Source organism: Symphalangus syndactylus, chromosome 7, assembly GCF_028878055.3.
Source record: "Symphalangus syndactylus isolate Jambi chromosome 7, NHGRI_mSymSyn1-v2.1_pri, whole genome shotgun sequence".
Lineage (NCBI taxonomy): Eukaryota > Metazoa > Chordata > Mammalia > Primates > Hylobatidae > Symphalangus > Symphalangus syndactylus.
The window spans coordinates 118,855,786-118,868,203 of record NC_072429.2 but is presented as its reverse complement, the minus strand read 5'-3'; the positions used below and the strand labels follow the sequence as shown (position 1 = coordinate 118,868,203).

Below are 12,418 nucleotides of genomic sequence, written 5' to 3'. Positions count from 1 at the left end.
ACCCAAACACCTCTCACCAGGCTCCCCTCCAACATTGGATGTCACATTTCAACATGACATTTGGAGAGGACAAAACATCCAAACCATATCACCTGCCCTGTTTTGTGGTGTTTCATCCCAGTCTTAAAATGGAAGACCAACCTGGCCGAGGTGAGGTACTGCTAGGAGAGAGAAAATTAGAGGCGACTGAGGATAGTATGTAAGAAAGCGTGAAGGGTCTGGGGCTCAGTGCACCTCAAGTGCTCTCACTGGACTCCTCTCAACCCTTAGTTCATGACACACTACTATCATTGTTCCGTACATGTTCATTTTTTTCTTTTTCCTTTTTTTTTTTTTTTTTGGAGGGGAAGTCTTGCTCTGTCACCCAGGCTGGAGTGCAGTGGTGTGGTCTTGGCTCACTGCAACCTCCTCCTCCGGGGTTCAAGCGATTCTCCCACCTTCTTCAGAGTAGCTGGGATTACAGGTGTGTGCCACAACACCTGGGTAATTTTGTATTTTTAGTAGAGATGGGGTTTCACCATGTAGGCCAGGCTGGTCTCAAACTCCTGACCTAAAGTGATCCACCCGCCTCAGCCTCCCAAAATGTTGGGATTACAGGTGTGAGCCACCACGCCTGGCCTCACTTTTTCTTACTATGATGTAATATGATAAAATTATATCTGTGAACTTATCACCAAGCTGAGAACTAGAATACTGATAATGAATTACAGATATATATCTACACACACGGATATGTACATAAATATACATACACATATACATAAATAGATACATATACATGCTGTATATTTATTTTGAACTCGTTTTTTAATTCAATATTGAAGGATTTATTCCTATTGATATATGTAGTTATAACTGATTTTTAATGATACATAGCATTATTTGTGGGACTGACTTGCATCTATGTTCTCATTATCTAAGCAACGGGTTTTCAGATTGTTGTCCTTTTTTTTTTTCTTGTGAATAGTGATGCCAGTACAGGAATGGGAATGCTGGTTCATAGGGGTTAGGAATATTCAACCTCATGAGATACTACCAAATTCCTTTGCAATGTGATTTTGCCAATTTACTCTTCCTCCAGCAATTTATAAGAGATGTAAGAGATTTTGATGATAACGTCTTTCTAAAGCTCGGTTTTGTTGGGCTTCTTAATAATTGTCAATTATCATGAAATAAATACGAAATGAAATTAAATAAATGTATCTCGGTCTCACAGTGGAATGCTACATATTATTAAAAATCAATTATATATGTAATCAAATATATATACATACATAATGAATAGGTGTAAAATGATGTATCATTAAGACATAGTAAAATGGCCTTATTTGGCCCAGCAGAGATAGAACTCCTGGACTTGGAATGAATGGACAAGGAAATAAATTTCTTTGTGATAACAACAACAACAGTAGCTAACAGTTACTGGCTGCCTGATACAGCCAGGTATTCTAATTTTATATATAAGGTTAAAGTAAATATGTGAGAAATATTTTTATTAGACTCATTTTACTAAAAAAAAAAAAAACTGGGATTCAGAAAGGTTAAGTTGCTTGAGCAAAACCTTAATTTAAAGCTACTTCATGTTAGGAACCAGGATTCAACACTAAGTCAGTCTAGCTCTACATGCACAATGAGAAGAGCAAGTATGACAGTTTGAATCATGTAAAGGTTTCTTAGGGGCCAGGGAGTTAGATATCCGGGCAAAGCCTCTATAAATTTCTGCCAGCCCTGTAGGATTTCACTATCGAAAGAGAGAGTAGAGAAAAGAAACAAGTTATACCGCTAGGTCAGAAAAATAATTTTTAATAAGAATGTTTTATGTTTATGTTTTCTTTAACTTCTGTTATCTTCAGTTTTAGGACAGTCTTTTAAAAATGTCAGCCTCTCAATCCCTCGATTTTGGCCAGTGAATTCTGAGTGGAAGTAAACGTGTTATTTCTGAGTCAGGACAGTGTGAGAGACCAGATCGGTCAAGTCCACAGAAGTGCCTGTGATGATGGGAATGTTCCATAATCCACGCTACAAAATACAGTAGCCAGTAGCCACAAGTGGAAAAAACTGTCAAGCACTTGAACTGCAGCTTGTGCAACGAAGGGACTGAAATTTCCATTTTCTTTGATTTTAATTACTTTTGAATCAAATCTAAGTAACTGCAGGTGGCTACAGGCTGTGTAAAGCACAGTCCAGTTCTAGGGTTTTCTTTTTGTTGTGATGACCAATGTTGCTCCATCTAGCGGTTGGTCCATCAGCCTGAGAAGGGGCGACTCAGAACAGCGCTTCCCAGCTGATGGTCAATTTGAATGTGTGTTAAAAAGAAATAAACTTCTGTTGTTTTAAGCCACTGAGATGATTTTCCTGCAGTAAAACAACCTATCCTACGAGAGACAGGAGTAACTAGATGAGAGCTTTAATGGAAGGGTTGGAATTGAGTTTCCATTGCCCACTGTGGTGCAGGCATGGGTGGCCGTGTGTTCCATGCACAGACACAGCCCTTCTAATGGCACCCTCCTGACACCTGCACTGTGGCCTCTCCAGGCCGGGGCACTACCCTAAAGAGTGAGAATAAAGCACGTAGTGTTGGGTATCACATAACCTAATTTGAATTTCTGCGCCACCACTTAATAACTGTGTAAGCTTGGGAAAATTACAAAAGCTTTTGAGCACTAGTTTCAGGGTCTCTTAAATAGCCGTAATGGTAGTCCTTAATTTATAGGATTGTTACGAAGACTAGTTAAGAGAATGTTTATAAATTGGATGACACATAACAAGTGTTCATAGAAAGATCAGCTACCTCTTTTTATTCTTATATTGTTATTCTCATTATGTTCATGGAAGTGCAGAGGTGCAGGAGCACACACATAATGGGGAGTCTGCACACACATGTCTTCAAGCTCAAATTCTGACCCTCATGAGCTGTCTGACCCTAAACTATCTAGTTTCTCTCAGATTACTCATTTCCAAAATGGATAATAAAATACTAAAGTGAAGGCCGGGCACGGTGGCTCACGCCTGTAATCCCAGCACTTTGGGAGGCCAAGGCGGGCGGATCACCTGAGCTCAGGAGTTTGAGATCACCCTGGGGAACATGGTGAAACCTGGTCTCTACTAAATGCAAAAAGCCGGGTGTAGTGGCGTGCACCTGTAGTCCCAGCTACTCAGGAGGCTGAGGCACGAGAATCTCTTAAGCCCAGGAGGTGGAAGTTGCAGTGAGCCAAGATCATACCACTGCACTCCAGCTTGGGCTACAGAGTGAGACACTCAAAACAAAAGCAAAAACAAAACTAAAGTGGAGTTGCTATGAAGGTTAAATGAGAGAGTGTCTTGAAGTGCCTGGTACATAGCAGATGTTCAGCATGGACTCTTATGTCCAAGCTGCTGCCTTTCCTATCTTACCCTCCTCTCTGCATCATACTTACCATTCTCTCTTTCTCTCTCTTTCTCTGTCACACATACAAACACACACATACTCTTCTCTCTCTCTCTCTGACACACACACACACACACACATCTGTATATCCTTCCCATTATCTTATTTAACCTGGCCATAAACAACTGGACAGTTTCTGGCTACAATCATAATGCTTAAACCATTCCAAACTCACCACATCCTGCCATATGTCAAAGGAATTGACTAAGGTAAGCAGTGGTGCAGCTGGCAGTACACCAGGGCCACCATGCAGCCAGCCCTGAAGAGACAGTAAAGATGTCTCTTGAATTTCTAAGCATATGAGATGGAGAAAATGTCATTGACTAATATTCCAAGAAGCAGGAAATATGTGATACCTTTCCTCACCCATCATAAGGATCAAAGCTGACATGCCATAACAAAGGACAGGTTAACAAGAGAAAAGCATAAGAAATTTATTTAATCAAAGTTATCCACGACATGGGAGCCCTCAGAAATGAAGACCCAAAGACCCAGAGAAAATGGTTCATTTTTATCCTTAGATTTAGTAATGTGTAGACAGCCATGTGGAAATGTGATTGGACAAAACGGGTATGATCTAATGGTAATAGATTGGGGGAGAGTTAACCCAGCAAGGCCTGTCTGTTCAGATTCTTGTTGGCCTCTCTATGCAGCACTTCTTCCTCCTGGTATAGGACAGAAGCCCTCTAGAAGGAGGGTCTTATGACCTACTATCAGACAAGGTAGATCAGAGAATTTCTTACAGCCAGTTCCTACACAGAAGTCAGGGGAAGGTTAGAGTAATATAGCTGGTTTCTATAACCTGCCCTGGGGAAGAAGAATTCTAATTTCTCTCTTTTTTTTCTTTTTTGAGATGGAGTCTTGCTCTTCTCACCCAGGCTGGAGTGCAGTGGCACAATCTCGGCTCACTGCAATCTCCGTCTTCTGGGTTCAAGCAATTCTTCTGCCTCAGTCTCCTGAGTAGCTGGGATTACAGGTGTGTGCCACCATGCCCAGCTAATTTTTGTATTTTTAGTAGAGACAGGGTTTGCCATGTTGGTCAGGCTGGTCTAGAACTCCTGACCTTAGATGATCCGCCTACCTTTGCCTCCCAAAGTGCTGGGATTACAGGCATGAGCCACTGTGCCTGGCCTCGAATTAGAATTTCTATGGCTTGCCATCAAGGAGGAAGGAGAGGAGACCTCAGGGCAGGAGAATGTTGGAGAGAGAGACTTTGCTTCTGAGGCTGCTTCTGAGGCCTTCCAATCTCCTTTAGTTCTAAGTACTCAACAAGCCAAAGCATTGTATTTTGGGGTGTCATTTTCTGAGCTCCTACAGTGGAGTCAGCCTAACTTGGCACAGTTACTCCATGAGAGAAGCAATGAGACCTGGGGACAGGGCCACATTTCCTCGGTGACAGTGGATTATTATGTGGGGACAAAGTGGAGCTTGAAGAGAGAACCTAAAGAGATAATGCAATCTAGGGTCTCATCTCCCAAGAAGCTGCTAAACATCATGAAATTCCAGGTGTGGTTGAATTTGTGTGCCTAAAGTAGAAGATGTGGAAACTTCTGCTCCCAATTGGAACTGCTACAGACTGAAGGAGACTAACGAGAAATAACAACTAAATGTCATATGGATTTCTGGATAGGATCCTGGAACTAAAAAAGGACAATAGTTGAAACACTAATGAAAATGAAATAGAGTCTACATTTAGTTAGTATAGTGCCAATTTTAATTTCCTGGCTTTGGTAATTGTACTATGGTTATATAAGGTGTTTGCCTAAGAGGAAGGTTATTTGGGGCCAACCCTGCCATTGAGAATAAACAAATTAAAAAACTGGAATAAATGATTGAGGTATAATTTGTATGCCGCAAAATGTGCAAATTTTACATTAAAATTTATTGCATCAAAATATTTTTATGTAAGGCCGGGCACAGTGGCTCATGCCTGTAATCCCAGCACTTTGGGAGGCCGAGGCGGGCAGATCACCTGAGGTCAGGAGTTCGAGACCAGCCTGACCAACATGGAGAAACCCTATCTCTACTAAAAATGTAAAATTAGCCAGGCATAGTGACTCATGCCTGTAATCCCAGCTACTCGGGAGGCTGAGGCAGGAGAATCTCTTGAACCCGAGAGGCAGAGGTTGCATGTGGTGAGCCGAGATCGCGCCATTGCACTCCAGCCTGGGCAACAAGAGTGAAACTCCATTGCAAAAAAAAAAAATATATATATATATATATATATATCAAAAATATATACATGTATAAAATATTAAAATACATATTTAGGCCGGGCATGGTGGCTCATGCCTGTAATCCCAACATTTTGGGAGGTCAAGGCAGGTGGATCACCTGAGGTCAGGAGTTCAAGACCAGCCTGGCCAACATGGTGAAACCCCATCTCAACTAAAAATACAAAAAAATAATTAGCTGGGCATGGTGGCGGGTGCCTGTAATCCCAGCTACTTTGGGAGGCTGAGGCGGGAGATTCACTTGAACCCAGGAGGCGGAGGTTGCAGTGAGCCGAAATTGCACCATTGCACTCCAGCCTGGGCAATAAGAGCAAAACTCTGTCTCAAAAATAAATAATAAATAAATAAATAAATAAATAAATAAATAAAATACATATTTATCAGGCTGGTGGATCACTTGAGGTCAGGAGTTTCAGACCAGCATGGTAAAACCCCATCTCTACTAAAAATACAAAAAGTAGCCAGGCACGGTTGTCCATGCCTGTAATCCCAGCTACTTGGGAGGCTGAGGCAGGAAAATCGCTTGAACCCAGGAGGCAGATGCTGCAGTGAGCTGAGACCATGCCACTGCACTCCAGCCTGGGTGACAGAGTGAGACTCTGACAAAAAAAAGGAAGGGGGGGCGGTATATTTTTTTTTTTAAGAAGAAAAGAAGGGATGGAACGTCACACTTATTGTGGCTCAGGAAATCAAGCAATAGAAATCATTCTAAAGTCTTTCAGATCCTAGGCACTAAAATTTGTGCCTGGGCCATGTTTTCCAAAATTTTCCAAGGGACAAGGTATCCCCAAGTGACAACTGGGCTATTACAGGGTAGTTTGAGTGGCTGCAGTATTCCGATGAAAGAATGACTACTCTAAGGGAATGAGGTTGGCATTTAGAAGAAGACTTTGCTCTTCCTTAAATGAAAAGTCAGGAATGTTTAGTCCAATAGGAGCTGAGCGGGGCCAGCAAGTCCATGTTCCAAGTCCAGGAATGATTCTCTTAGGAATAAGAAACAGCAAGTATTGCCTTTCTCTATCGTTAAAATGATATTTACATTTCTCCAAGGATATTGTAAGAGAGCTTTCAACTTAATGAGGTGTAGTAGTAGCTACTCGTTTGATTTTGGCAGTTAGGAAGATGAGTGAGCCAAAAAAGAAATGATCGAAACAAAGAAAAGTTTTAACAGGTCAATACGTTTTAAATTAAGAATTTATTTTAAAATCAAAACAGAAACTAAATGAACCCTGCAAAAACACAAGGGGGCAGCATTTCATAACATTACAAATAAATGCTGAATCAGCTTTTTGGGGTAAAGACATACACAAACAAAGAAGTTATCAAGTGAGTCATCTTAAGTAACCTTATGTCACAGAGCTCAAGAGTGGCAAAACAAGGACCATCACTAATGCTTCCCACTATCAACTCAGTATTTTTCTTTTTCTTTTTCTTTTTTGGGGGGAGACGGTCTCGCTCGGTCACCCAGGCTGGAGTACAGTGGCACGATCTCGGCTCACTGCAACATCTGCCTCCCTGGTTCAAGCAATTCTCCAGCCTCGGACTCCCAAATAGCTGGGGTTACAGGTGCACACCACCATGTCCAGCTAATTTTTGTACTTTTAGTAGAGATGGGATTTCACCACGTTGACCAGGCTGATCTTGAACTCCTGACCTCAGGTGACCCGCCTTCCTCAGCCTCCCAAAGTGCTGGGATTACAGGCATGGGCCACCACACCTGGCCTAATTGAGTATTTTTCCACCCCATGTTGTCTCATATGGTCTTCCTGGATTAAAGATACCTGCTACATGCTGAAGATGACGGACTTCTCACCAAAAGACCCATGGATAAGGTTTCCATTTTCTGTGGACACCAATTAGGGCATAGGTGACTGACACCTTGTCACTAAAGATGAATAGTTCAATTAGAGTAAAACATGAATCAACTTCCAGAACAGACCTATGCTCTCAATGTAATTATGCACTAATCTTCAACATCAAGGAGGCCTTAAGGAAATGGTTAGGTTGAGACAGTTTTAAAAACGTATTTTGCAAATGTTAAAACCGTGCATATTCATGTCTCCCCTGAATCATGTTTTATTGCATTCTCTTACCTACCTGCCCTCTTTAGAAAGACAATGAAATCAGGCTTTCTGAGGACAGAAAATAAGGATTTGCTATAGTACTTTGTAGAGCCCGTCTTTAAATCAAGGTCAGGGCTGGTAGATGAATTTGCAGTTTTTCGTAACGTAGGGAAGCTTCCTTTTCTGCCCATGACAGTCAGGCCCTGGGACTTGCTGCTCCATGCTTAAAGGTGGCTACGATGTCAGAGAGTAGGCAAAAATCTTGCCTCTTCTAACTGAAGGGACTGTGGGAAGAAGGTATATAGAAAGAAAGGAGGAGGATGAAGTGGTCGGTGTGTTTGTTTTGGGTTTTCTTCTTGGAAATAAAGCCTGAAGGCTGAAGAAACCAATGGGAAGACAGATTTCTACCCTCCTTCATACTCAGGACTCTAGAAGTGATGGCCACTCCTTAGCTGCCCAACTAGGCAATGGCCACGTCAAAGTAAACCTGGCTGTCCTTCATGGTTAGTAGAGAAAGTAAATGACTCTGAGCTTCCCCAGAGAATTTTCTGTAGAGGGTCCACGAGATCCTGAGGCTCCAAGAGACCTTGGAAGGCAGCAGTGTGGAGACCCTGAAGGTGTCCTACGTGCCCAATGTGGCAAAGGATGGGGCTGCCCCAAAGCAGAACCCGAATGTGGGTGGCAGAGCCAGGGGGCCAGGAGGAAGACATGGTGGAACCAGGGTATCTGTAGGGCCAGAAAGAGCCAAAGTGAGACTGAGACAGCCAAAGAAGAGCCCAGACCCTAGCCAGGCAGAGAGAAAACAGATTACAGATTACAACAGCTGCAACCTTGCTAAAAGTTGAACATGGAGAAATGTCCTCCTACTTAGGACAAACTCCTTAATTAAGTTGAAAGCAGGACAGCCTTCCTCCCTCCCTTTCCTAAGGATGCTTATTAGCCTACTTCTTCTTTTCTGTTTGATTCACTAATAGTCCCCATATGTCCCTATTTCTCTAGGGACTTGATATCAAGTCCCTGGTAATGAAGCATAAATCAACTTGAATGACATTGAACTGAAAAACTGATCTCTTTGTTAATTCCCAGATGGTGTTCCAAACTTCTGCGTCCCAAGACAGCTTCGCCCTTCCCGGGGAATGCCTTGTGACTGGGCACACTGCCTGGGAATTCAAAAAGAAGCCACTGATTCTCCCACTCTTCTGGGAATTTTAGGCCTGGGGACCAGCTATGAGTCCAAACTCATCCACCCAGGGTGCATCATGTTTTCGTGCTAATAGGATACTCGTCAGCCTGTCTTGCATAACCTGGACATTCTTTCACATGCCCAGTGAGATAAGTGGCCACAAGTATGCAGTGAGGCCTTTACTCAGACCTTGACTATTGCTCTGAGGAATCACAACAGAGATAATGATGTTCCCAGAAGAAACAGAGTTCAAGTGACTACCAAGAACACTGCTCCTGAACCTCTTTCTGCAAGGCAGTGGGAGTCAGTATGCCTGCAAGTCTGATGCTCTGGGATAACTCTCTCCACTGGCCTAGGCAAGAATTCAAGAGACTTGGTAAAGGAGTCCCATGAGAGGACAAGAGATTTTGATGTTTGTTTGTTCGTTAGTTAGTTAGTTAGTTAGTTAGTTAGTTAGATTTATGACTAGTAACTCGGCCACATCTCCTGAATTCAAACCCCATCTCTGCCACTTACTGGGTGACTTTAGGAAAGTTCCTTAACCTCTCTGTGCCTTGGCATTCTCATCTGTATAATGAGGATAGAAACACTACCTGCCTTAGAGGGTTGTTGTAAGAATTAAATGAGACACAACAAGATATTCCATGTAAAGTATATGGTGTCTGACACATAGGAAGGTCAATAAATGTTACCCGTTATTATTATTAGCTTAATGGTATTAGCCTCCTTAAAGAGACAAAGCTTACATAAACTCTAGAAAGCAATATATCTTCATATTTAGATAGAGGTAATCAACACAAAATTATACTTAGTTAAAACTTACGGGCACAGATTCTAAACCCTAGCCTACTAAATAGCCAAGCCTGTAAGTAAATAATATGATTCCCTCTACCTTTTTTTCTAGGAAGAATTATCAATGTTTTTTGGTAAATTGTCTAATCAAGATTGCAATTATAACTAAGGTGGCAAATTATTAGTAAAACAGCATTCAGGCCAGGCACTGTGGCTCACACCTGTAATCCCAACACTTTGGGAGGCCAAGGCAGGCAGAGCACTTGAGGCCAAGAGTTCCAGACCAGCCTAGCCAACATGGCAAAACTCATCTCTACTAAAACTACAAAAATTAGGCGGGTGTGGTGGCGCACACCTAGAGTCCCAGCTATCTGGGAGGCTGAGGTAGGAGAATCCCTTGAACTTAGGAGGTAGAGGTTGCAGTGAGCTGCGATCACACCACTGCACTCCAGACTGGGCAGCAGAGTTGAGAATTCGTCTCAAAACTAAACAAAACAAAACAAAACAAAAAAACTGGCCGGGTGCGGTGGCTCATGCCTGTAATCCCAGCACTTTGGGAGGCTGAGGTGGGTGGATCACCTGAGGTCAGGAGTTCGAGACTAGCCTGGCCAACATGGTGAAACCTCCTCTCTACTAAAAATACAAAAATTTGCTGAGCATGGTGGTGCACGCCTGTGATCTCAGCTACTCGGGAGACTGAGGCAGGAGAATCGTTTAAACCTGAGAGGCAGAGGTTGCAGTGAGCCAAGATCGTGCCATTGCACTCCAGCCTGGGCGACAAGGGTGAAACTCTGCCTCAAACAAACAAACAAAACAAAAAAAGTACTCTATGGACGAACTGTGACCTTTAGAAGATGCAGAGGCACAGCTTTTGCCAGCTTCTGATCCTTTCGATCTGGGATTACAAAGGTGTGAGTTAAGGGGATCACTGGGCCTGCAGAAGTGTTTGTTTCATTAGGGCAGTGGTTTGGTTCTATTTTGCTTTAACACAAAACACTGTTGTGAATTTGAATGCTTTAGGAGGAGCACGCTGTCTGCAGCTAACCACAGTCCCTCCACTCACCATCGCCTTAGCCCCTGCCTCTGCACATGTTTCCATACCCACATGCCAACACAGCATTTGAGTTTACCACCTCTTAAAAAAAAAAAAAAAAAAAAAAAAAAAACAGAAAATAACAACAAAAAAAATTCTAGGACCACTGGAATTCTTGTAACCAGTCTTCTCACTGCAGAAGGACTATCGTTCATACACTGAATCCACATACAACAGCGATCCACCAGTTCCCAAATCTGCCCTTCCTTCCCTCTTTCCCTTCTTCGCACTTCCCTTTCAGCTCTCCAACCAGTTTGCAGAGTTGGACTCAGCAGAAGAGGGGCGTTCCTATCAATCTTTTCAATGTTTCTCACCATTTAAATAGATAAGACAAATTACTTGCATTTTTTCACAGTTCTTAAAAGATATGACTCTTGACTGGGGCTTTTCCTGAGTAAACAACATGGCAACAGGGAGATCCAAGCCTTCAGGTATCTTCTGACTTACTGGGCAGCTGCCGGCACAAAGACAACCCCAAGCTGCAGGCTGGATGGGAGAAGCTTCCAGATTTTAGATCCCCCCTTTTTTTTTGCTTCAATGTTTTAGATATAGAGCCAAAGCTCTTGGTGCCACCATTTTTAATTCTTGTATTCATGTATCATATAGGTCATGGCAAGTTCTCTGGAACTGAATTGTTAAATTTGCTGAGAATTTTAACATTCCTTCTGTCTTTAGGTACCTACATTCAACTGTATATTCCCTGTTTAATTATTGCATTGTCTCAAAGATTGTTGGGTTTTGCTTTTTTTGTTTTTGTTTTTTTGCTCTTCAACCAGAAGGAGTGAGGTAGGGGCGCAGGGAGAAGAGCACTGTTCTAAGTTCCAGTAATGTGTCTTCATTATTGTATCTAAGTTATCTTAATGTATCTAGGTTAACATATCTAAGCTATCAGCTGTGACACTTTGGTGGTATTCTCCACAATAGTTTCACAAAGTCTCATTTCCTTGACATGGAAATAGAGTCAACTAATAATTTTGAATCCATCATCTTGCGGTAAGAGCTATTGTTACCCGGTATAGTCAGGAAAAAAATTTAAAAATAAATAAATAGATAAAAGCCCTACAAGGCCTATGAGAGAGATTACTTATCTGGGCAAGACCACTGTAGGGCATGATTCCAGGAAGCATCATTCCTCACAGTTTGTGTGAATGTTGTCCCCTACAGCTGTGCAGGATGCAACCAGCATGATCCGCATACGCTGGCCATGTAAAATGTGGTATTTCCTGCTCTGCATCTAAATATGTCTGTTTTAAATAGGTAAGTTCTATCTGTTACATAAATCTACTTATAATAATTGCTAGAGAGTATTTTTTTTAACTTGGGGCTTTATGAAACAACAACAGAATTTGTTGAGATGAACTGAACCTACACTCTAGAATACAAATTATTTATACTTTACTGTGCAATTAATATACCGTAATTATGTAGCTCAAATTCTAGTTACTATTCAATGGTATTCTACCAGAGAATGCCAATTACTCTCCTTAACCAGGAAACGCTGAAAATCATTAGTTTATGTTAGTAAGAATACTGGCCTTTTCCGCTGTGGTACAGATTCTCTTCTTTGTTTTTCGTTTAGGTTTTTTCTTTTTTTTTTTTTTTGAGACAGTCTCACTCTGTCGCCCA

At 42.0% G+C, this 12,418-nt stretch overlaps 1 protein-coding gene across 2 annotated transcripts in view; it reads right to left on the bottom strand.

Annotated features, from left to right (window-relative positions):
* The window catches only part of COL14A1 (collagen type XIV alpha 1 chain), a 309,275-nt gene that overhangs the window by 276,899 nt on the left and 19,958 nt on the right, over positions 1 to 12,418 (bottom strand). The window lies entirely within an intron of this gene.